The 22,848-nt window shown below is 44.8% G+C and overlaps 1 long non-coding RNA gene across 4 annotated transcripts; it reads left to right on the top strand.

Annotated features, from left to right (window-relative positions):
• The first annotated feature begins 316 nt into the window (after positions 1-316).
• LOC101434250 (uncharacterized) lies at positions 317-20,091 on the top strand. Of its 4 annotated transcripts, none has more exons than XR_011647622.1 (4): positions 317-501; positions 5,703-7,246; positions 7,370-7,549; positions 19,969-20,091. It is a non-coding gene; the product is annotated as an uncharacterized lncRNA (long non-coding RNA). The 4 variants fall into 4 exon arrangements; XR_002795857.3 differs by lacking the exon at positions 19,969-20,091 and having other exon boundaries at positions 5,703-7,103; positions 7,201-7,246; positions 7,370-9,673; XR_002795858.3 differs by lacking the exon at positions 19,969-20,091 and adding an exon at positions 8,884-9,673.
• The last annotated feature ends 2,757 nt before the right edge of the window (positions 20,092-22,848 follow it).

Here is a 22,848-nt window from a genome sequence, read left to right as displayed (position 1 = left end):
AAGTGGCAGAACTAAGGTGTCAGTCCAGTTCTGTTTGATTCCAGTCATGCTTTGGCCACCATGTCAACAGTGTCCTTCCTAATCTCGGGAGATTTCTTGACAGAGACAAATGAGTTGCAAGAGAGAGATTGGGGGTATGGGTGGGAGACAGGACTGCGAGAGTGTGGGGAGAGGGGTCTGGCGAGCCCCGGGGATCTGGGGCTTGGTGTAGCAGGAGGCTGTGAGCAGAGCTGGGCTGATGTCTTGTCCCCGGGGCCACAGCGAGAGACTTTCAAAGGGAGTTTTGAGCTCTCTAGGGTCCTGTCGTCTCCTTTTGGCTTTTCTTCATCTTGGTCTTCAGAGTGATGCCCCTAAGTGGGGGGTGGGGACAGACTCGCCGTGGTTTCTGTCCCTAGACTGCTGATTGGGGAAGTTCCCAGTCACGAGCTGCACACGAAGGGGAGTGAGACCCAGAGGCAGTTGACCCAGGAAGCGGACAGAGCTGGAAAATCAGCCTGCAAGGTGAGCTGCCCCCCAAGCCACAGGCTGGGCCCCCATCCGGCCCCGCCCCTGCCCCGCCCCCACCGGGTAGAGCCTTCTGGCTCTTGCCTGTAGAACCTCATGAAAGTCCAGTCCCTCGACTCCCTTCTGGCTGAGTGTAAAAGACTTAGAAGGGACAAAACCTCTTTCCGAACTTCCCTCTCTCTTTAGAGACGTGGCCCAGACTTAAACGGGAGAGTTGCAGGGTGGGCAATGGGCATCTGCTGAAGAGGGGTTGGCAGGAGAGGGACAAGGTAGATTTTTTTTTTAAACAGAAGAGGAAACCCAGAGCGTGGAAGTCACTCGCCAAGGTGACTCCGCTAGTTGGTGGCAGAATTAAAACTCGAGTCTCCTGAGCAAAGTTCGACTCGCTTTGCCTGACATTTCACAATAGCTAAGCCTGGGAAGGCTTTGCAAGGACATCCTTCCCGTCAGCCTCAGGTGGGGACCCCCCCCCCCCACCCCGGCTAATCTCCTGGGATCAGCAGAGCTGGGCCCAAGAGCCTTGTCACCCTCGTGAAGCCGCCTGGGACCTGGTTCTTGGTCAGTGCTCCAGGTTCCCAAGGCTGGAGGGAGGCGCCATGGGCCCCGGACACAGGAGACCTAGTGCCTGTCGAGCTTGGCCGTCGCCAGCTGGGCGCCCTTGGCCCTGGCCCTTTACCTCCGCTAGTCATTGGCGAGACTGGAATAATTGCAACCTTCCTGGCTGTTGTAAGGCCAGGTACAACACTGTTCCGTCTGCCAATAACAGTGCCTTCTGCTGAAGACTGGGAGCCCAGCTCTGGCATCCTCCAGGCGGTGTGCTGAGCTGAGCCCCACCCCCGCCCCAGGATACAGGGGGTAACTCCCCCCCCCCACCGAGGTGACCCTTAATCATCATTGTCATTGCTCTGCCAACTTGGGAAGCAGAAAGCTAACATAAAATAGAAAGCAGAACATTGACAGAAGCATCCCATGTCATTTCAAGAAACAGCTGTGTTTCCCTTCTCTAGCCCAGATGGTCTTGACTTCTCCAGCGTTGGGAGGTATCACTTCCCTTTAATTCTAAAACAATAACAGCTCCCATCCCACGGCTCTTGGGTTTCCATTTCTATATCCCAAGGAAGCCTCCTGCGACCCCAGAGCCATCCTGGTGGCCACACGGGTCACACCTAGTGTCTAAGGATGGTGACCTCAAGGCTGTTTCACAGGTTTTTTTCCTTCTCCACCCCGCCCAGTTGTCTGCTCTCTCTGTCCCATTTGCTGTGTGTTCTTCTGTGACTGCTTCTATCCTTATCAGCGGCACGGGAATCTGTGTCTCTTTTTGTTGCGTCATCTTGTTGTGTCAGTTCTCCGTGTGTGCGGTGCCATTCCTGGGCAGGCTGCACTTTCTTTCACGCTGGGCAGCTCTCCTTACGGGGCGCACTCCTTGCGCGTGGGGCTCCCCTGCGCGAGGGACATCCCTGCGTGGCATGGCACTCCCTGTGCTCATCAGCGCTGCGCATGGGCCAGCTCCACACGGGTCAAAGAGGCCTGGGGTTTGAACCTTGGACCTCTCATGTGGTGGGTGGACGCCCTATCCATTGGGCTAAGTTCACTTCCTGTGCGCTGGCTTTCTTGCAGCGTGGGCACAGACCTATTTTCACGTGTTGTTGGAGGCTCGCAGGAAACAAAAGTACCAAAGAGATCTTGTGTAGTTTGTAACAACTGTTTCACAACAATGCAAAGCGTTGTGGTGGGGTGATGGATGGGAGCCCTGTATGATGTTATGCATGTTTGTTTTGTAAAGTCACAACTTTCACTCTACATTTACTGTTTATGCATGTTCATGTATGGGTGATATACTTCAATGAATTTTTTTAATGACAAAAAGTACCAAAGAAAGAATAATAAAGTAGCTACTAAAAGCACATGTGGGGAAAACTACTTAGGGTGGGGTAGGGGATTATAGTAACAATTCATAATAATTAGAATCCCATGAGTGTGTAACACAAGTCTCGTAAGACCGTTTTTGAATTTTTCTTTTACTTACTTTCTCCTCTCAAATACTGTTTTTTTTTGACCCTTTTTCCTCAAAGTATTAAAAACTATGAAATATACACAAGCGCTTGCATTGTGTACTTTCAGGAGTGCTAGACAAGCATTGTGGGAGCTATCTACATAATGATAAATCCCCTCAATTATTGGATAATTCAATAACATACGAAATGTCAGGGCACAGAAAGAATTAAAACCCACTTCTTTTTGTTGCATGCAGAATTCAAATAGTCAAGCTAAAGAAAAACACAATCATTTTGACTCTTCTCTACATTTGCATGTTGATATCCTTATTAAAATATTCTTTGATGTTAGTTTGGTTGTGTTATTGCCAAGTCAGGTTTACAACCTCCGAACCAGCTGTGCAGACAAAGCAGCTGGTCAGAAAGATGATCTCTTCCTGTAGCTTCCACCAGGGCAGTTCCATCTTGCCGACTCTCCTGAAGCTCCGGCAGTGTGTCTGGGGGGTGGGCGGCGGGGAGTGGGGAGACCAGGTAACCTCCCACCTTTGGAAATCTCTAGGCCTCTCCTTCCCCCTGCTCAAAGCCCTCCTTCTTTTTTGCCTCAGGGTGATTCAGAGCAGATCAATACCCTTCATGGGAAATTCCTAGCCGCCCCCCCCCCCCCCAAAGGTGTAGTCTGGCTTTAATGGCCCACATAAATTAACCAGAGCTGTTGCCAGTAGAGCCTCTCAAATCTGCCTTAGCCTTAAATAGTAGCTTCGGTGGGACTCCAGCTGTGTGACCCAGAGAGTGGCATGTGTGGCCCAATCCAGGGCCACAGGTGTCCCACCACCTGCTTCTCCTTAGCCCCCAGACTTCTGTGAGCAATACCCGGATAAAGGACTTTCCCTGGGGCAGCCTAAATTCAGAGTCAGGGAAAAGCATTTCTCAGGGCACAGCTCTGCTAAGGAGAGCCCAGTTGACACTGCCAAACAAAAGCTTACCACCGCAGTGTGAGGCCCCTGCATTGCCTCTGTTGATATCCAGAGGTTTGCCCAAAGCAATGGGATGTACTTTATTTTGACATGACAAGGAAAGTTCACCTTCTCCCAGGACAGAGGATGGCTCCCACCTAAAGACAAATTCTTTTTTTTTTTTTTTAGATTTATTTTATTTATTTCTTTTTCCCACCCCCTTGTTGTTTGCACTTGCTGTGTCTGTTCATCTTTCTTGTCCCCAAACTCGGGACCTCTGATGTGGGAGGGAGGTACCTAATCGCTTGAGCCATGCCCTCTCCCTGCTTTGCTGTGTCTCTCATTATGTTTTCCCTCCCTGCATCTCTTGTTGCGTCATCTTGTTCTGTCAGCTTGCCGTGCCTGCCTGTTGCGCCAGCTCTTTGTCTTCTTTAGGAGGCACCAGGATCTGAATCAGTGACCTCCCTGTGGTAGGTGGGAGCCCAGTCGCCTGAGCCACATCCACTTCCCTAAAGACAAGTTCTAATCACTGCTCTCTAATACAGAAATTGCTTCCAACCCCTTGAATTACAGACTTTAGCTTCAAGGATTTAAAGATCTATGCTCTGCCACACTTCTGGCAGCAGCAAGCAGGCTGGACAATAAGACGTAACACTGGGGTTTTGTCTGTCTGTGGTCGTCCTTGACTTTGGGCAAGTCACAAAGACCCGGGTCTCAGATGTCTTTGCCATGAAGTGAGAATGGGACTTCTTCTTCCGGACTTTTAGGGTTAGTGAGAAGATTGATTTAGGCAAACATTTGTTAAGTACCCTTTGCTAGGCCCTGTGGGATACAAAAATTAATCAGAGCTTGACCTTCGGAGGGTTTCTTTCTTTCTTACTTTCTTTCTTTCTCTCTCTCTCTCTCTTTCTTTCTTTCTCTATATAAGGAGGTACTGGGGAGCGAACCTGGGACCATGTACGTGGGAAGCAGCCCTCAACCACTGAGCTACGCCCACTCTCCCTTCAGAGCCTTTAGTCTTGTAATAAATCACTCTGCTATGACCTGAGAAGGACCGATTTAGATATTAACCCTGTAACTAAGGTGCTTCACACACGTAGGGCATCATTACTGTAACATAAGTTGGGTTCACCTGCACGTGCTGTTGTTCCTCTAGGGTGGAGTCCTTTGCGCTCACTGCTAGGCCACACTCGACTGGCTCCTAACTGTGAACCCCTCCACCCTGTCCCCCACCGCCCCAGGAGACCTTGCTGCCTCTTAAATCCCGGGATCTTTGTATGGAGACATCAATCCATCCATCCCAAGGCCCCTGTTCCAGCACTCTTCCCAGGACAGATTGTCTTTCTCCTCTCCCAGAATTGGTGACAAAATGCAAGAAATGGCACCTGGTGGTCGAGCGGGGATGGCGGATGGTGGGTGTGCACACGTGGCCCAGTGGACAGTGGTGGGAGGGAGGCACGGGAGAGGGAAGCAGCCCGGTCCTGGGGTGGAGCTGAGGCTCTTATAATTTATGAGAAAACGAAAGCCAGAGAGGAAGAGCTGTTCTGATCATGGCAGGTTCACACCCCACCCCCAGAGTTCTTCTGTGGCGATCTGACCTTTTGGGACAAAAGAACAAACTAGTCAGAGCTCTTCTCACCTTGCTCTCCCAAACTCTTTTCATAGACCCGCATTTGGGTGACTTTGATCCTTGGCTCGCCAGGAGCCAATCCCCTTGTGTCTTCACTGCCGCTCAGCCCCTCTCACCAGGACGGTTCCCAGGGCCCATGGAAGGAAAACCGAGCATTTCTTTGGTGGAATTTTAGCGTTCATGAGGTCATTTTTTTATACTTCTTAAAACTTTGAAAGCTTTGATTTGGTAAATGAGTGTCCAAAGCATGTAAAAATTCTTTGGCGAAGTAAATGAGTGTTCAAAAATATATGCAATTTTTAATCAACCCTCTGATGTCCTGTGTGAATTCCAAATCGATGACTCATGTTTAAAATGTTACCAGTTGTGGACGTTCGAGGTCTCATTTCAAAGAAAGCTGAAGTAAATAAGTCCTTTGAGGTTCATGAAATTCTTCTACATGGTCACCACTTGCGTCCGTGTGTATGAGCCAGCCGAAGGGTTTGCGCACAGTTGCTGGAAGCTGGCCCAGCTGCTGCTCCCTGCCCAGCCACAGAGGGGGCCCTGCGGACCCCTTGCCCCAGTCTCGCTCCACGGCACCACGTTCTGAGCTCGACAGCTCTATTCTTTGCCCCTCTCCAGGCCAACTCTCCTCACCACACATTAGAGAAGGAGGCAGTGGCGCATCTCTTCCAACTCCCCAATTTGGTGACAGATTCCGTAACTGCTACACCTTCCCTATGGCCCTTCTGCGCCTTGGGTCAACAGCTCCAATCTGCAGACATTCACCAAGGACTCACCAGGACCCGTCACGGTGACCTGGGCCGGGACTAGGCACCAGGGATACAGAAATCAAAGAGTTTGGTGTTTGCCTTGGAGGGTGTTTCGTTGGAAAGGGAGGCGAAAGGAAAGCTAGTGTTTATGATTTTGGGGGCGGTAATTTGCTCCTATGATGTCCTTTGATCTCGTTTTACAGAAGAGGAATCTCAGAAGGGTTACGTGGTTTTCCCAAAGTCGCTCCGTCAATGGTACCGCTGGATTTGAAGCCTAGGTTTGTCGAAGTCACACCATATTCCCTTGTCCTCTCTGCCCCCACCTGCACCAGAAGCAGCTGACATAGTTCCAGATGCCAGGCGGTTGGCAAAGGGCCAGCTCTGGGGCCCACTGGCAGGTGTTCAGCTTCTGCCGCTTCCCCCTGCGGGAGACTCAGAGCCCAGAGCAGCCAGGAACGGGGCCTGTGACGATGCTCATGGTCCCGTGGGTGTGAAAATGACCCCAGACCGTGCGGGGTGCCCTGCAGGCTGTGCTTCGGGCACTGGCGGCCTGTGGAGCTGTGGCCGGGATGCAGCTGCTGAAGCTAAGTCTTTACTCTCCTGCTCCCAGCTGCCGCAACCTGAGGGTGCTCGCCCCGCACTCCCATTTTCTCCAGATAACGGCCCTCTGAGAACGTTTATTCATACAGCAAATGGTTATTGATGGGCTACCATGTTCCAAGCTTTGTTCTAGGCAAAGTAGATTTAAACCAAACCAAACCAATCAAAAAACCCCTGCTGCAGAGAGTGCTCATTCTAGTAGGAGGGGACAGACACTAAGTAATAAATAACTATGTAGTACGTCAGATGGCAATTCGCACTGCAGAAAAAAATAAAGCAAGGGAAGGGTATAGGGAATGGGGGAGGGATGTTGCAATTTTAAACAGGGTGGTCAGGGTAGGCCCCATTGAGTAGGTGACATTGAGCAAGGATCTGAAGGAGGCGAGGGACGAGCCCCGTGGATACCTGGAGGAAAAGCATTCAGGGCAGCGGGACAGTAAGTGCAAAGGCCCTGGGGCAGGAGCATACCCAGCACATTTGGGAACGGCAAGGCAAGTGTGGACTGGCTGTAGGTGGGCTCCTGTGTGGGGATCATGGCCCGTGGCTGGCAGACAGAGGCCGGAAGAACCCTCAGCCCTTCCCACTTCCCCTTGAGAATCTTCTGTTCACTGGGAGGAACGGACACGGGCTCTTCCTGCAGCTTCGGCTCTGCCTCCAGCCACTGAGTAAGGTACCCTGCCCCCTGCTCTCCTGCTCTAGCCTTTTTTAGCCTCACACTCCTCTCCTTCTCTTCATTTTTCCTCCTTTCTTTTTTTTTTCCTTTTTAGATTCTTTATTCTCCTACGGATCTGAAGTGCCTGGACATGGAGAAGGGTGAGGGAAGGAGGGTTGGGGTTAGGGTGAGGCGGAGGGACCAAGCCTGGGGACAGTTTTCATTTCCTGGAGCTGCTGCAACAAATTACCACAAACTTGCTGGCTTCATTTCTTCTCTCACAGTTCCGGAGGCCCGAGGTCTGAAATGAGTTTGCCTGGGCCAAGTCAAGGTTTTGGCAGGGCTGCGCTCCCTCCAGGTGAGGCTCCAGCGAGCACCTGCTCCTTGCCTCTGCCGGCTTCTGGTGGCTCCTCCCTCCAGCTGCTCCCATCTCTGCACGCCATCTCGCTGGCTCCCTCCTCCAGGTGATTGCATTTAGGGCCCGCCCTGGTAACCCACGATAATTTTCCCATCTCAAAATCCTTAACTGAATCACATCTCCAAAGACGCTGATTCCATAGCAGCGTTCCCAGTTCCAGAGATGAGGCTGGGGACCTCTTTTCAGGGGTCATTTTTCTGCCGGCCACAGGGGGTGTCAACGTTTCAACATTCCTCTTTCCATCCACTCAGTCACTGCTTATTAATGTTCAATAATAAACCGGACAATAATAAATAATAATAGTTGCTCAATAAACATACCAGGCCCTCAGCACCATACACTGCAGGATTCTGGGATTACACTGTGGGTAAATCGGACAGACACCCTGCCCTCTTGGGAGAGGACATTAATCAAATAATCACCCCAATAAAATGTAAAGTTGCAACCGCACTGAGTGCTATGAGAACCTGTGGCTGGGACTTGGCCTGATGAGAAGGGCCTGGGAAGTTTCCTGCAGGGAGTCGCTGCTTGAGCTGAAATCTGAGGGACAGGCTGGGGTAACCAGGGAAGGAGGGGACAGAAGAGTGTTCCCCGTAGATGGCAGAATCGGGCCTTGCTCAGCACGGGCAGGAGGGGCAGGGCTGGGGGTGGTACCCATGGCTTGAGGGGCTGCATGGGGATCCGAGTGGCGTGCCCCCTCCCATCCTATCCCCCAATCCTTGCCCTTCACCTCTGCATGCAGGGCCCCTTCCTCCCTGCTTCTTCCACAGGCCCCACCCCTCGACTTCCTGCGCAGTGGGGCATGTGCTTTAGCAAGGGAACTCTCTAGCTCGGTGTTGGGGGCAGGCCTCTGAACTTGGGTCACCTAAAACTTCTCAGGAGCCTCCTGTGTGGTGGACATTGTGTTGGGAATTCCAGGGTCTAGGGTGAGAAGATGGCAATTTTCCAGCTCTCCAGGCAAGGACTGAAGTGCCGAGTGCTTTGTCGACCTGGTGTGAATCTTGCGTCTGCTATGGACCGGCTGTGTGATCTCGGGAGAACGACTTCTCTCTGTGCCTCAGTCCTCCTCTAGGAGCACCAAGCTCAAGTCACCAAGCATCTTTTACTATTGACCCACTCAGAGCTAGGCAGGAGGCCACGTGCTGGCAGCCCTTAGAGACAGAGCTGGCTGGGAGGAGAGCACTCAGGTTGGCTGTTTCATCTCCTGGGACACCAGCTCCAGCTGTGCCACCTGCACATCTCGAGATGGGTTCCCGGGACACAGGAGGTGGCTCTGCATGGGGAGCCCACCCTGGGCACAGTGCTCCAGGAGATGCATGCTCTGGGGGTGGGGGGGTGGGGAAGGGAGTGGATCCTTCTCACCTCCTCTTCCTCCTGCAGGGTATTCAGCACTTCTTGCAGAAAATCATTCTTGATCAACACTAGCCATGCCAGTCTTCCTGGCTGACTCTCAGTTTTGGGGACGACTGTTTGGGCCCACATTTTTCATCTGTATCTTTATTAGCCACCATTATTAAGTGACTGCTACTTTTTGAACAATAGGAGTGGCTCCAATCTTTTCCTTCCAACCATTCCATGTAAAAAGCCCAAGATAGGGAAGGGGATTTGGCTCAATGGCTACAGCGTCCACCTACCACATGGGAGGTCCGGGGTTCAAAGCCAGGGCCTCCTGACCCGTGTGGTAAGCTGGCCCACGTTCAGTGCTGATGCACATGAGGAGTGCCCTGCCATGCAGGGATGTGCCCTGCATAGGGGAGCCCCATGCACAAGGCGTGCACCCCATAAGGAGAGCCACCCCACATGAAAAAAGCGCAGCCTGCCCAGGAGTGGCGCCACACACACGAAGAACTGATGCAGCAAAATGACGCAACAAAAAGAGACACAGATTCCTGATGCCGCTGACACGAATGCACGCGGACACAGAAGAACACACAGTGAATGGACACAGAGAGCAGACAACGGGGGGGCAGGTGAAGGGGAGAGAAATAAATAAAAAATAAATCTTAAAAAAAAAAAAAGCCCAAAGATGGAATTAAACAAGGTGCCAATTTATTGTGTTTGGCAAATCATTTCGCCTCTCTGAATCTGCTTTTCCTCTATGGCAAAGCGAGGCTGTAAACGGCCGCCCGCCCTCCTCCCAGGGCTTTTGTAAAGATCAAATGAGCGTCTGCATGTGGCCCTGTTTGGCCTTCCTGTGGGTTGGGGGTGGAGATGGGCAACCCCTTGAGTGGTGAGTGGCTGGCTTCTCGGTGGTACCCCTGATTCCTTCTCTAGGGGCTGTTGTGGGGGCAGGTGGGTTAACGGTCCAGAGATTGTTTGTCCCCTTTGCTTTTCTGTTCCAACCATTAGCGGCTTTTCAGTCTGCAACGCCCTCCCTGTCCTCTCGCCTCTGAACCTCTGGGTGGGGGATTTTGCGCAGAGTGTGAAACAGGCCTCTAGACCTCTCAGGTCTTCCTAGGTGTAAGGAGTGTTTTTTGCCCTTTGGTGGTGAGGGTACTTTCTGCCTGGGTGAAGGCGTTGGGCGGGGGCCCCTCACGCGCTGGGGCCGTGGTGGCGAGCAGGGTCTTGCGGTCTTTCCAGAGACTTCAGGCACCCACGGGAATTCATGCAGATAGATGGATTCTGGATGTGCCCTTGGGCAAACTGTGGCCAGCGCCCAGTTCCTACACCACCAGACCCCACAGGGAGGCCGGGCTGAGGAACGTGTGCACAAGAGGATTCAGAGTAGGGTTCACCTAGCAACCCCCAAACCTGGGTCCACGAAGATGTAAGGGAATTCACTCCGATTTTTAGAGCATAGTACACAAAGCACATGTAAGAGTTAAAGAGTGTCACAGACAGCTCTCTGAGCCTCAGTTTCTTTATCTATGAAATGGGGATAATGGGATTATTGCAAGGATCAAATGAAATAAGATACGTAAAAGATGTTAAGCACAGCTCGTGAAACATGGTAAGGGTCCAACAAACATTGGATACGGGAAGATCCAGGTCAGGTAATGAGGGAATATTTGTACTGGAATAACTGATAATTATGAACTCTTATTAAAGTATAAAATAATCTCAACTAGGAGAAGGTCCAAATCTCCCATGTAGAAGAATTCCAAATAATTTATGGAGATGCTCTGCCCTCAGTGAGGGGTGAGCATAAGTCCCACTCCTTAAGTGTGGGCTGCCCGAGTGACTTCCTTCCAAAGAGTGAGGTATGGAAGGGGAGAAAGAGTAACTTGCAGTGGAGAAGCCTGACAAGCACCAACTCAGCCAGGTGATCAAGGTCAACACCTACAGTGGTCAGTCATGTTGATGTGTGTACACCTGATATGATGTGATGAAAATGGCACGTTACCTCTGTAGTCTTTCTCCCCAAAACCCATAATCCTAGCCTAATCATGAAAAAAATACCAGGCAAATCCCAGCCGAGAGATGTTCTTCTAAATACCTGACCAGTACTCCTCAAAACTGCCAAGATCATTCAAACATAAGGAAAGTCTGAGGAACCCTCACAGCCAAAGGGAGCCTAAGGAGACATGACGATGTAATGGGACAACCCGGATAGGCTTCTGCAACAGGAAAAAGGACATTAGGTAAAAAACTAAGGAAATCTGGATAAAATACAGACTTTAGTTAATATAATGGATCAGTGTTGGTCCATTAATTATAATAAATATACCATCCCATGCAAGATGTTACTAATCGGGGAAACTGAGTACAGGGTATATGGAAACTCTCTGTACTTTCTCACTTTTTCTGTAAATCTAAAACTTAATGTGGTATAGGGCCTAAATTTAATATTATGTGCTGCCTTGACATCTTGTGAAATTGGGAGGGCCTCAAATGGCCTAACCACAAGTTTTCTTCCCCATCCTGCTCCCATGGATACAGTCTGCTAGCCAAACAACCTCCTTTTCAGATGGACTAGGTGCAATTCCTGCTTATCCTTGAATAGTGAGTTTCCCTGCCAACCCTCAGAATTATTCAAACAAATCAATCCCATCCTTTTGCAGGAACCAGGGGGCACCCCACCCTCTTGATGTTACAAAGGCTGCTTCTCACAGCCCGTGTTCAGTGAGTTCCCATGTGCATCCTGGAAGCTCACGTGCTACATGGTATCCTCCCCAGAGCTGTGAGCATATGGAATAATGCACCGCTGTCAATCTCATCTGTCCATTGTTGGGTGTTATGTGTCAACCATCCCCATAACCGTAGGGCAGGAATCCCTCCCTCATCAATGGACTAAATAGCAGGTGATCAAAACAGTTATATAAATGAAAAATAAGGCCTAGGGGAGCGCATGTGGCTCAAGCGGTTGAGTGCCTGTTACCTACATGGGAGGTCCCAAGTTCGGTTCCTGGTGCCTCCTAAAAAAACAAAAAACAAACCACAAGTGAAAAAACCAGCTCAGGGGAGCTGATGTGGCTCAGTGGTTGAGCGCCAGCTTCCCACATTTGAGATTCCAGGTTCAATGCCCAGCCCTCAGTATCTGAAAAAAAAAAAGTCTATTAAAATATATATACAACCTCATATCTATTTATATATCTATGTCTATATCTATCTATGTATCTATCCATCCACCCACTTCGTCCATCCATCCTTTCATCCACTCATCTGTCCATCCCAGAAAGCAATCATGCAGATATGTTAACAATTGACAACTCTGTGTAAAGGGTACACAGGAAGTCTTTGTATTATTCTTGCAACTCTTCTGGAACTTTGAAATCTTTACAAAAAAGTTATATCACCTGCAAAAGAAACAAGCAAAACAACACAACTGTTTGAAGGCACCAAAGAACAACCAGAAGCAGCCAGAATCCGCAGGGGCCACGTCGCTTGAAAGGAGGAAAGTGAACCCTGTGGGCCTGAGAGCGCATCCAGTTCGTGGCAGTGGCTCGTGGCCTGCTAGAGCTGCTGGTAACAGCCAGTCTTACGGGGCTGAGGATGCCACCAAAGGACAGGACTTGGGGTTGCCAGAGCACCTGGAAACTGAGAAGGAAAAATCCTGGAAAGAAGGGAGCCACAAAAGGGAGCACCCCAAATCTGCCTACAACTTCCTCTTTAACCCTTAGCTGGCTTCTATATTGTGACACCCACGGGGCCAGCAGAGAGCTGGGGGGCAGAGATTCACTCTCTTTAAGAGATAGGAGAATATTCCAATTTTCTGTTTAGTGTTCTCTTAGGTTTGTTAATTTGTGTGGGTCTGTGTATTGAAGAATTTATCCATTTCATCCAAATTGTTCAAGTTTTTGGAATAAATCTTCAAAATATAGCCTTCTTATTTTTATATTGTAGATTATAATAGAATAGCATCTGTAGTAAGATCTCCCTTTTTCACTCCTGATATTAATAATCCATGTTTTCTGTCTTATTTTGATATCAGTTTTGCTAGAGGTTTACTGAATTTACTAACATTTTTAAAAACCAACTTTTGGTTTTGTTTGTTTTTAAGTTATATCCTTGTTTTCTGTTTCTAAATTTGTGTTCTATCTTGATTATATCCTCCCTTCTACTTTCTTTAGGTTTGCTTTGCTGTTTTTATTATTATCTTGAGATGGCAACTTAGAGAATTGATTTTCAGCTTTTCTTCATTTCTAATTTATGTACTTATGGTTTTCCATTTCTCTTTGGGCACTGTTTTAGCCATATCCTGCAAGTTTAATTATGTCTATCACTTTGTTAAAAATATTTTAAATTTTCATTATGAATTCTTTTTGGCCCTTGGATTATTTAGAAGTGTTATTATTTCCTTCCCTGGCAGATGAGGATTTTCCAGTTATTTCTTTTTATTGATTTATAGTTTAGTTCCCCTGTGGTCAGAGAACATACTCTGAATGATTTTGAATTTTGAGAGTCATCGAGACTTGATTTATGGCACAACGTGTGGTTAGTTTTGGTACTTTCTTTGATGCTATTGAAAACAGTATTTTAAAAAAAAATTCCAGGTTCTGTTTTGTGTTGTTTTTGTTAGTAATAGAAATAGTAATAGAAATTGATTTTTGCATATGGATCTTTGCTTCTGTTACTTTGCTAACTTATTAGTTCTAGTAGCTTTTTTGTAGATTTCATCAGGTTTTCTACATAATCATTGCCATCTGAGAATAAAGACAGTTTTACTTCTTCCTGTCTAATCCAGATGCTTTCTATTTATTTATTTATTTATTTATTTATTGCCTAATTTCCCTGGCTAGAATCTCCAGTAAAATGTTGAGTAGAAAGAGTGAATGGAAATCCCTGTCCTGCTCCTGATCTTAGCCAGGAAACATTGCCTTCTGCCACTAAATGTGGATATAGCTGTAGGGTTTCTTTTTGTTTTTTTTTTTTTAAAGATTTATTTTTTATTTATTTCTCTCCTCTTCCCCACTCGCCCCCACCCGAGTTGTCTGCTCTCTGTGTCTATTCACTGTGTGTTCTTCTGTGACCGCTTCTATCCTTATCAGCGGCACTGGGAATCTGTGTTTCTTTTTGTTGTGCCATCTTGTTGTGTCAGCTCTCCGTGTGTGCGGCACCACTCCTGGGCAGGCTGCACTTTCTTTCACGCTGGGCGGCTCTCCTTGTGTGTGGGGCTCCCCTATGTGGGGGACACCCCTGCATGGCAGGGCACTCTTTGCACGCAGCAGCACTGCGCATGGGCCAGCTCCACACGGGTCAAGGAGGCCCAGGGTTTGAACCGTGGACCTCCCATGTGGTACGTGGACACCCTATCCATTGGGCCAAGTCCACTTCCTAGCTGTAGGTTTTTTGTCAATGCTTTTTATCAGGTTAAGCAAGTTCCTCTCTATTCCTAGTTTTTATCTGGAATGGGTGTTAAATCTTGTTTAGTTTGTTAATCTGATGAATTACATTGATTTTCAAATGTTTATTCAACCCTAACACCCTGGGATAAACCCCCCTTGGTCATGATGTATTATCCTTTTAATATATCATTGGGTTCAGTTTACTGAATTTTTGTTCAAAGTTTTTCATGTATGTTTATGAGGGATATTGGCCCTTTGCCTTCTTTTCTTACAATTGTCTTTGGTTTTAGTATCAGGGTAATTCTGGACTCAAAATAAGTTGGGAAGTCCTTCAGATTTCTGGAAGAATTTGTGTGGATTTTGTATTATTTCTTTCTTAAGTGCTTGGTAAAATTCACCAGTGAAACCACTGGGGTTTTCTTTGTGGGTAGGTTTTTAAATACAATTTCAAATTATTTAATAGATACAGTGCTATTCAGGTTGTCTGTCTTTTAGAGTGAGCGTTGGTAATTTGTGTTTTTCAAGGAATCAGTTCATTTCATCCAGGTTGTCAAATTTTTTTACATAAACTTGTTCATAATATCTTCTTATTCTTTTAATATCTGTAGAACCTGCTGAGTGATGCCACTTTTTCATTCATAATATTGATCATTTGTGTCTTTTCTCTTTTTATTCTAATCAGTCTTGCTAGAGATTTATCAATTTTATTGATCTTAAAGAACCAGCTTTTGGTGTCATTGATTTTCTCTATTGTTTTGTTTGGTTTTCTATTTCATTAATTTCCACCCTGGTCTTCATTATTTCCTTTATCTGTTTACTTAGGATTTAAGTTGTTCTTTTTTTCTGTAGTTTCTTAAAGTGGAAGCTGAGGTTATTTACTTGATAATTTTCTTAAACAGGTATTTAGTGCTATAAATTTCTCCCTAAGTACTGCTTAGTGGATTCTGTAAGTTCTGATCTGTTGTGTTCTCATTTTTACTCAATTCAGAATACTTTTCTAATTTCTCTTTCCACTTCTTCCTTGACCACATGTTATTTAGAGGTGTGAGATTTAGTTTCCAGACACTTGGTGATTTTCCAGATATCTTTCTGGTGTTAATTTCTAATTTAATTCCATTGCGGTCAGGGAACGTACTTTGTATGACTTGAATTATTTTGAATTTATTTAGACTTGCTCTATGGGTCAAAATTTGTCTAGGTAAATGTTCTGTGTGTACTCGAAAGAAGGTGTATTCTGCTGTCTTTAGGTGGAATGTTGTATAAAAATCAATCAGGTCAAGGTGTTTGATAGTTTTGGTCAAGTATATTATATCCATATTGATTTTCTGCCTATTTATTCTATCACTTATTGAGAAAGGGGTGTTGAAATTTTTTACTGATTGTAGATGTGCCTGTTTCTCCTTGAAATTCTATCAGTTCTTATTTCATGTATTTTGAAGGTGCACAAATGTTAATGATCGTTATCTTCTTGATTATTTGACTCCTTTATCATTATGAGATGACCTTCTCTATGCCTGATGACCTTCTCTATTCTTTGCTCTCAGGATACTTTGCCTGATATCAATATACCTACTCCAGTTTTCTTTTGACTAGTGTTAGCATGGCCTATCTTTTCTCATCCTTTTACTTTTAACCTATATGTATCTTTATATTTAAAGTACATTCCTTGTAGGCAGCTAATAGTTAGGTGTTGCTTTTGTGTTGTTTTTTTTTTAATCCAGTCTCACAATCTCTGCCTTTTAATTGGGGGTGTTTAGAACATTTACACTTGATGTGATTATTGATATAGTTAGGTTAGAGTCTATCATCTTGCTATTTGTTTCCTCTTTGTCCCATCTTTTCTATGTTCTTCCTTTCCTTCTTTCTTCTTTTGTATTACTTGAATATTAAAACATTTCCTTTATTGGCTTATTAACTATAACTCTTAGTTTTTTTGTTTAAGTGGTTGTTTTTGAGTTTACGATATACATCTTTAACTCACCACAATCTACCTTCAAGTGTTTTGGCCTCACATATACAATATAGGAATTTCATAATAACAGACTTCTATTTTCTCTCCCCCCAGACTTTATGCTACTTTTGCTATACAATTTACATTTACTTATATTCTAAACCACATAATACATTGCAATTATTTTTAATTGAGTTGATTATCTTTTAAAGAGATTTAAAAATAAGAAATGAGCTTACATATTTGCTTATGTAGTTATTTGCATTTCTGGTGATCCTTTGTGCAGATCCAGATTTCTATCTGGCATTTTCCTACTGCCTGAAGTTTTACATTTAACTTTTCTTGCAGTGAAGTTCTTCTGGTCATGAATCCTTTTCGGCTTTTGTATATCTGTAAATTCCTAATTCACCATTATTTTGAAAGATATTCTTGCTGGGCATAGAATTCTATAGATAGTATTTTCTTCTCAGTTCTTTAAAGATGTTGCTCCACTATCTTTTTACTTGCATTGTTTCTGATGAGAAATCTACTTTCATCCTTATCTTTAATCCTTTTTCTGTAGGTATCATGTCCTTCTTTGTCTACTTTTAAAATCTTTTCTTTCTTGTTAACATTACTTTGAGCAATTTGCTTATGATTGCCTTCCTGTAGTTTTCTAGATGTTTCTTGGAGTTTTTGTTTGTTTTGCTTGGTTTTTAAATACGGGTTTCTAATTGTCATTAAGTTTGGAGAGTTTTGGCAGATACTTATTCAAATATTTTTCTCTTTCTCTGTCTCCTTCAGGTACTCCAGTTACCCATATTTTAGGCTGCTTGAAGTTGACCCACAGCTCTCTTATGTTGTATTTATTTTTTGGCTCTTTGCTCTGTGCTTCATTTTCAGTACTTTCTATTGCTAGGCCTTCAAGTCCACTTATCTTTTCTCCTGCATTGTTGATTCTGTTGTTAATCCCACTCAGTGTATTTTTCATTTTCAGCATTGTAGTTTTCACCTGGAAGTTTGAAACTTTGTTTTAAAAACAAAGTATCTTCCATGTCTCTCCTTAACTTTTTGAACATTTGAAATACACCTGTGATAACTGTTTTGGTATCTCCCTGCTAATTCTAGCATCTATGACTGTTCTGGGTTGTTTCAATAGTCTCCTTCTTAGGGGTCATGTTTTCCTTTGCACGTCTGGTAATCTTTTACTGGATTCGAGATACTGTGAATTTTACCTTGTTGCGTACAGGGTATTTTTGTACTATTTAATACTATAATTATTCTGGAGCTATATTCTTGTGCAGTTACTTGGAAATACTTTTATCCTTTTAGGTTTTGCTTTTGTCATTTGTTAGGTGAATCCAGAGTAGTGCTCAATCTAGGTCAAATTATTTCCCTTTACTGAGGCAAGAACATCCTGAATACTTTGAATTATCAGTTTTTCCAGCCTGGGTAGTGGAACAGGCACAGTTCTAGGTACTGAGTGAGCACCAGGGGCTGTTCCCACTAATCCTTTCAGAAGGTTCTTCCTCCGACCCAGGCAGTTTCTTCTTATGGGTACACTGATCAGTACTCTGCTGAATACTCCCAGGAAGCCATCTTCAGATCTCAAAAGTTCTGTCTGTGTGCAGCTTTCTCCTCTTTTGTGTTCTGTCGTTTGAATTCCAGCTGTGCAGGCTCTGACTCAGTTCCCCCTTACCATGCTATTACTTGGAAAATCTCTCAAGGCAGTATGATGGGGCAATCACATGACTCACCTTGTTTGCTTTCCATCTCTCAAGGTCACTGTATTTTGTTGCCTGATGTTCAAGGTCTTGAAAGCCATTTTATGTATTTATTGCCCATTTTAGAAGGTTTTTTCAAGAGCAGGGTAAATACAGACCTGTTACTCCATTTTGGCCAGAAGTGGAAGTGCTCATTTTCAGATCTGAAGGATATTTTTGCTGATTATGTAATTCTGGGTTGGCAGTTATTTTCTATAAGTATTTTAAAGATACAATGCCATTGTTTCCTGGCTCCCCTCGTCTCTGTCAACAAGTCAGCCATTAGTCTTATTCTCCTTTAAGATTATGCTTCTTTTATTTCTTGGCTTCTTTCAAGATTTTCTATTTGCCTTTGTCTTTGACAGTTTTGCTAAGATATACCTAGGTATGGATTGCTCACTTTGGGTTTGTTGAGCTTCTTAATAATTAGCTCATTTACTTAATCACTTACCTTTTATTTAGATTTCTCTGTGTCCCACGTCTGCTTCATCTGCCTGCCCCATTCCCAAGTGACTGGGCTTCCGTCTACCATATGGGAAGTCCAGGATTAGATTCTTGGGGCCTCCTAGTGAAGGCAAAGCTGGCCCACAGAGTGAGCTGGCCTGAGTGGTGAGCTGGCCCACACAGAGTGCTGGCCCATGCAACAAGCTGGCCCAAGTGGAGTGCTGGCCTGTGTGACAAGCTGGCCCGGATGGAGAGCTGGCACAGCAAGATGACACAACAAAAAAGAAACACAGAGGACAGACAATAAAAGATGCAGCAGACCAGGTTGCTGAGGTGACTCAAAGGATTGAGCATCTCTCTCCCTCTCCAGAAGGTCCCAGGATCTGTTCCTGGTGCCACCTAAAGAGAAGACAAGCAGACACAGAAAAACACATGGCAAATGGACTCAGAGACTAGAAAATGGTGCAGTGGGGGAGGGGGAGAAATAAATAAATAAATCTTTAAAAAAAAACAGTGCATACTAAATAAATAAACTGTGGTGGTGCAGAGAAGATTAAAAAGAAGAAAAAGTAAGTTACTCATAGATACATAATATAACCACTGCTGCTAACATTTTGATGTATTTTCTCCTTGTCTTTGTTTTATACATAGGTGAAACAGTTTTTGAAAAATGTAATTTTAATCATACCACAGATATAATTTTGTATTTGACTTTTATATATATATAATGTCATATCACATTTATTTCTCATATTATCCAATGATGTCTAACAGTCATTGAACACTTACTAAGTGTTAACATTGTGCTAATGTGTTTTTCATTAATTACCTTAATCCTCACAACAACATGATGAGTCAATACTCTCATTATTTTCGCTTTACAAACAGGAAATTGAAACTTAGAAAAATTAAACAACTTGTCTGGGAATCGGTGGAACTATTTTCTCTAAACCAGAGCCATTCCAGTCTGCAATACAGGCCTTTAACCACTACTCTGTAATACAGTACTTTTAAAAAATTATGATATAATTACACACAGTAAAGTACACAGGTCCTAAGTGTACAGTTTGGCGAGTCTTCACAAATGTATATACAGGCATACTATAACAATTTTTAATGACTGCACAGTTCTCCCCGAGTTCTATTTGAAATTTTTCTTAGCAAATAAAGAGTATATTCATTGGTATACTACCTAAACTCTTTCCCACTTCAGGCTTCCCTGGACATCCTTTCCCCAACTTTTCACAACTAAAAGGTTAATATTCCAGAACCCTTATTAAATGGAATGTTTTATGTTTTGAATATTATTTCTGGCAACACCATAATCTACTTAGCTGATTCCTCTCTTGTTGGACATTAGACTAAACATTCTTCTTCCTCAAAGCACTGTAATGAACATCCTTGTGCAACATAACCTTTGCATGACTCTCTGTTTTCTTAGGACAGATTTCTAACAGTGAAATTACTGGGTAAATGCCATACAATTTTATTTTCTTTTTTTTCAGGTATCAGGGGCTGGGGATTGAACTACTCGTATGTGGGAAGCTGGTGCTCAACCACCGAGCCACAACAGTGCCCCTTCGTTGGTTTTTTTTTTTTTTAGGAAGCGTTGGGAATAGAACCTGGGACTTTCCATGTTGGAAGCAAGCACTCAACTGCTTGAGCCACATCTGCTTCCCTTTTTCAACCGTGTTTGAAAAAGGTTTTCAAAGAAATAAAAGGTTTCACAGAAATAAAAATTTCTTTTATTTCTTGGTTTCTTTCAAGATTTCCTATTTGCCTTTGTCCTTAGCAGTTTCGCTAAGGTGTACCTAGGTATGGATTGCTCATTAGGGGTTTGTTGAGCTTCTTAAGAATTTGCTCATTTACTTAATCACTTTTTGCTTGTGATGTCTTTCCTCTTTTAAAGATCACTATCTTGTTCTTTGCATCTGTAGACGCCAGAGGGCTACAAAGGAAGCGTGTAGCCATTACTTTACAGGACGTCTCAAAGGGTGGGTCCAAGACCACATACATCAGAATCCCCCAGCAGCTTGTATGAAAAATAGAGATAACTGGGGATCCCCAGAACTATTAAATCAGACTTTCAGAGAGTGGAGCCCAGAATCTGCATTTGAACAGTTGTGCTGAGTGATTCTCAACTTTGGGAACCACTGCCTTGGAAGGAAGGCTCCAAGGACACAGTTGCAGAAGGGATTGTAATCAGGGACAGGCATTCTCTGCCCGTATCAGGTTGCCAAGGCATACTGGGACTGTCCAGGGAGGATGAGAGAGGGCCCTGGGTCATCACATGGGGTGGCATCACATCTCTGACATGTGGAACTGCTCAGGACAAATCAACCAAATCAAACGTCCCATCTCAATTGACATTTGGCAGAAGTAAAATGTCACATCACATGCCCATTGCTGAGGACTCTGCCCCTGAACAACAGACAGAAAAGTATTATTGCTGGTTCAAAGCCTGAGTCTATTTCTTTGCATTTTCTTTATGCTCATAAATGTGCTCTTTGACTTCCACCTGGTTTCAGGGTCCTAGTCTGGGGCCAGAGATTGCAAGGGCAGAGAAGAGGGTCGGAGTGGGAAATAAGGGGGCATAGGAGATGTACTTTTTAACTTATCGAGACAGGAACTGGGTGGACCTCACGGTTTATCGAGAAACCACTGAACAAAAATATCATCTGTGGTTGTTTGGGGTGGAAAACTCTCTGGGGATTACTTATTTAATACTCCACTTCCTGACCTTTTCGGTATCTTCAGATTTTCTTTACCAAATGTGGAATGATAATACTTAGCATTTATTATATCCTTACTATGTATCAAACATTGTTCTAAGCACTTTAAAATCGACTCATTTCATCCTCATACCCACCCCGTGACATATGTTTTATTTTAACCTCCTTTTATGGATGGGTAAACTGAGGCACAGAGGTGTTCAGAAACTTGCCCAGGTCACACAGCTAGTAGGCAGCAGAGGCAGGATCCAGCTCGGGCAGTCTGACTTTAGACACTGTATGATTAACCTCTATACTCTATGGCATATTATTTTCCTAATGTGGAAAATGGGTATTAAAAACACTGTCCTGTAACTATTCAGAGTGTTGCCTGTGTACTGTCCATTTCAAGTGGTGGAGGAATACCACCAATATTTACCTCGCACCTGCTTGAGACCAAGTAATTTGCCTCCATTCACTTATTTAATTTTTACATGCTCCTAGAGCTGACCTATCTAATAGCTACTCCCCGTGCGCGGCTTTTGAGCTCTTGAAAGCTGGTTAGTCTGGATTGAGATGCACTGTATGTGTAAAATGCATGCTAGATTTCGAAGGCTTAGTTTTTGTGATGGTTTGAAGCTGTATGGTCCCCAGGAAAACGTGTTCTTAAAGTTAATCCATTCCTGGGGGTGTGGACATATTGTAAGTTGGGTCTTTTGGTGAATAGGATCTTAACTTATGTTGTGACCCACCTCATTAAGGGTGGGTCTTAATCCTCTTACTGGAATCCTTTATAAGAATGAAGTTCAAAGAATTGCCATGGAAGCAATGAAATCCGGAAGGAAGGGAGAGAGAAGCAGGTGCCGCCATGTGCCTTGCCATGTGACGGAGGCAGGCCAGGATGGCTGGCAGCCAGTCTTCATGGAAAAAGCAGCATCTCGATGATGGCTAGATTTGGATATTTTCACAGCTCTAAAACTGTAAGCTAATAAATTCCCATTATAAAAGCCAACCCATTTCTGGTATATTGTTTTCAGCAGCCTAGAACAGTACTATAAAAAGAATGCAAAGCATACCACTTATTTTTAAAATTGATTATATGTTAAAATGATACTATTTTAGACATCTTTCTTAGATGAAATGTATTATTAAAAGTAATTTCACCTCCCTTTACTCTTAGTAATGTAGTTACTAAAATTTTTAAAATTACTTGTGCAGCTTGCATTTGTGGCTCTCATATTTCTCTTGGACGGTGTTTGTTTACAAGGTAGGTGCTGCTTTCCACCCCATTTTTCACGTGAAGAGTCAGAGTGGCTAAGTAGCACTCCGGGGCCCCTTACACCCGGGCTCTCAGACTCCCCCCCACCAGCCCACTGCTTTCCTTACTGCATTGGTCAGATGCACATACCTCATACCTTCATGATTCCCTGAGTCACAATGTGTCCTGGGCACACATCACATAGAAAGCAAGAAGTAAGGTCCCAATGACTATTGCCAGCCCTGTAAGAAATGACAGCAACAAAGAGAGCAGCCAGCACTCACTGAGGCCCCCAGGCCCCGTGTCAGGCTCTGCACACACATTCCCTCATTCAGTGCTCACACCGACCACAGGAGAGTAGCTCTGGTTTACAGATGAGGGAATGCAGACGCAAAGAGTGTAAATCCATTGCCCAAAGTTACCCAGCCAGTAGGCGGCGCAGCTCAAACCCAGCTTTGCCGGGGTTGAGCGTTTGTGCTGTGATGCCTGCCTTGCCAAAACTCGTCCTAGTGGG

Source organism: Dasypus novemcinctus, chromosome 27 (assembly GCF_030445035.2).
Source record: "Dasypus novemcinctus isolate mDasNov1 chromosome 27, mDasNov1.1.hap2, whole genome shotgun sequence".
NCBI lineage: Eukaryota > Metazoa > Chordata > Mammalia > Cingulata > Dasypodidae > Dasypus > Dasypus novemcinctus.
This window is presented reverse-complemented; position numbering and strand designations above follow the sequence as displayed.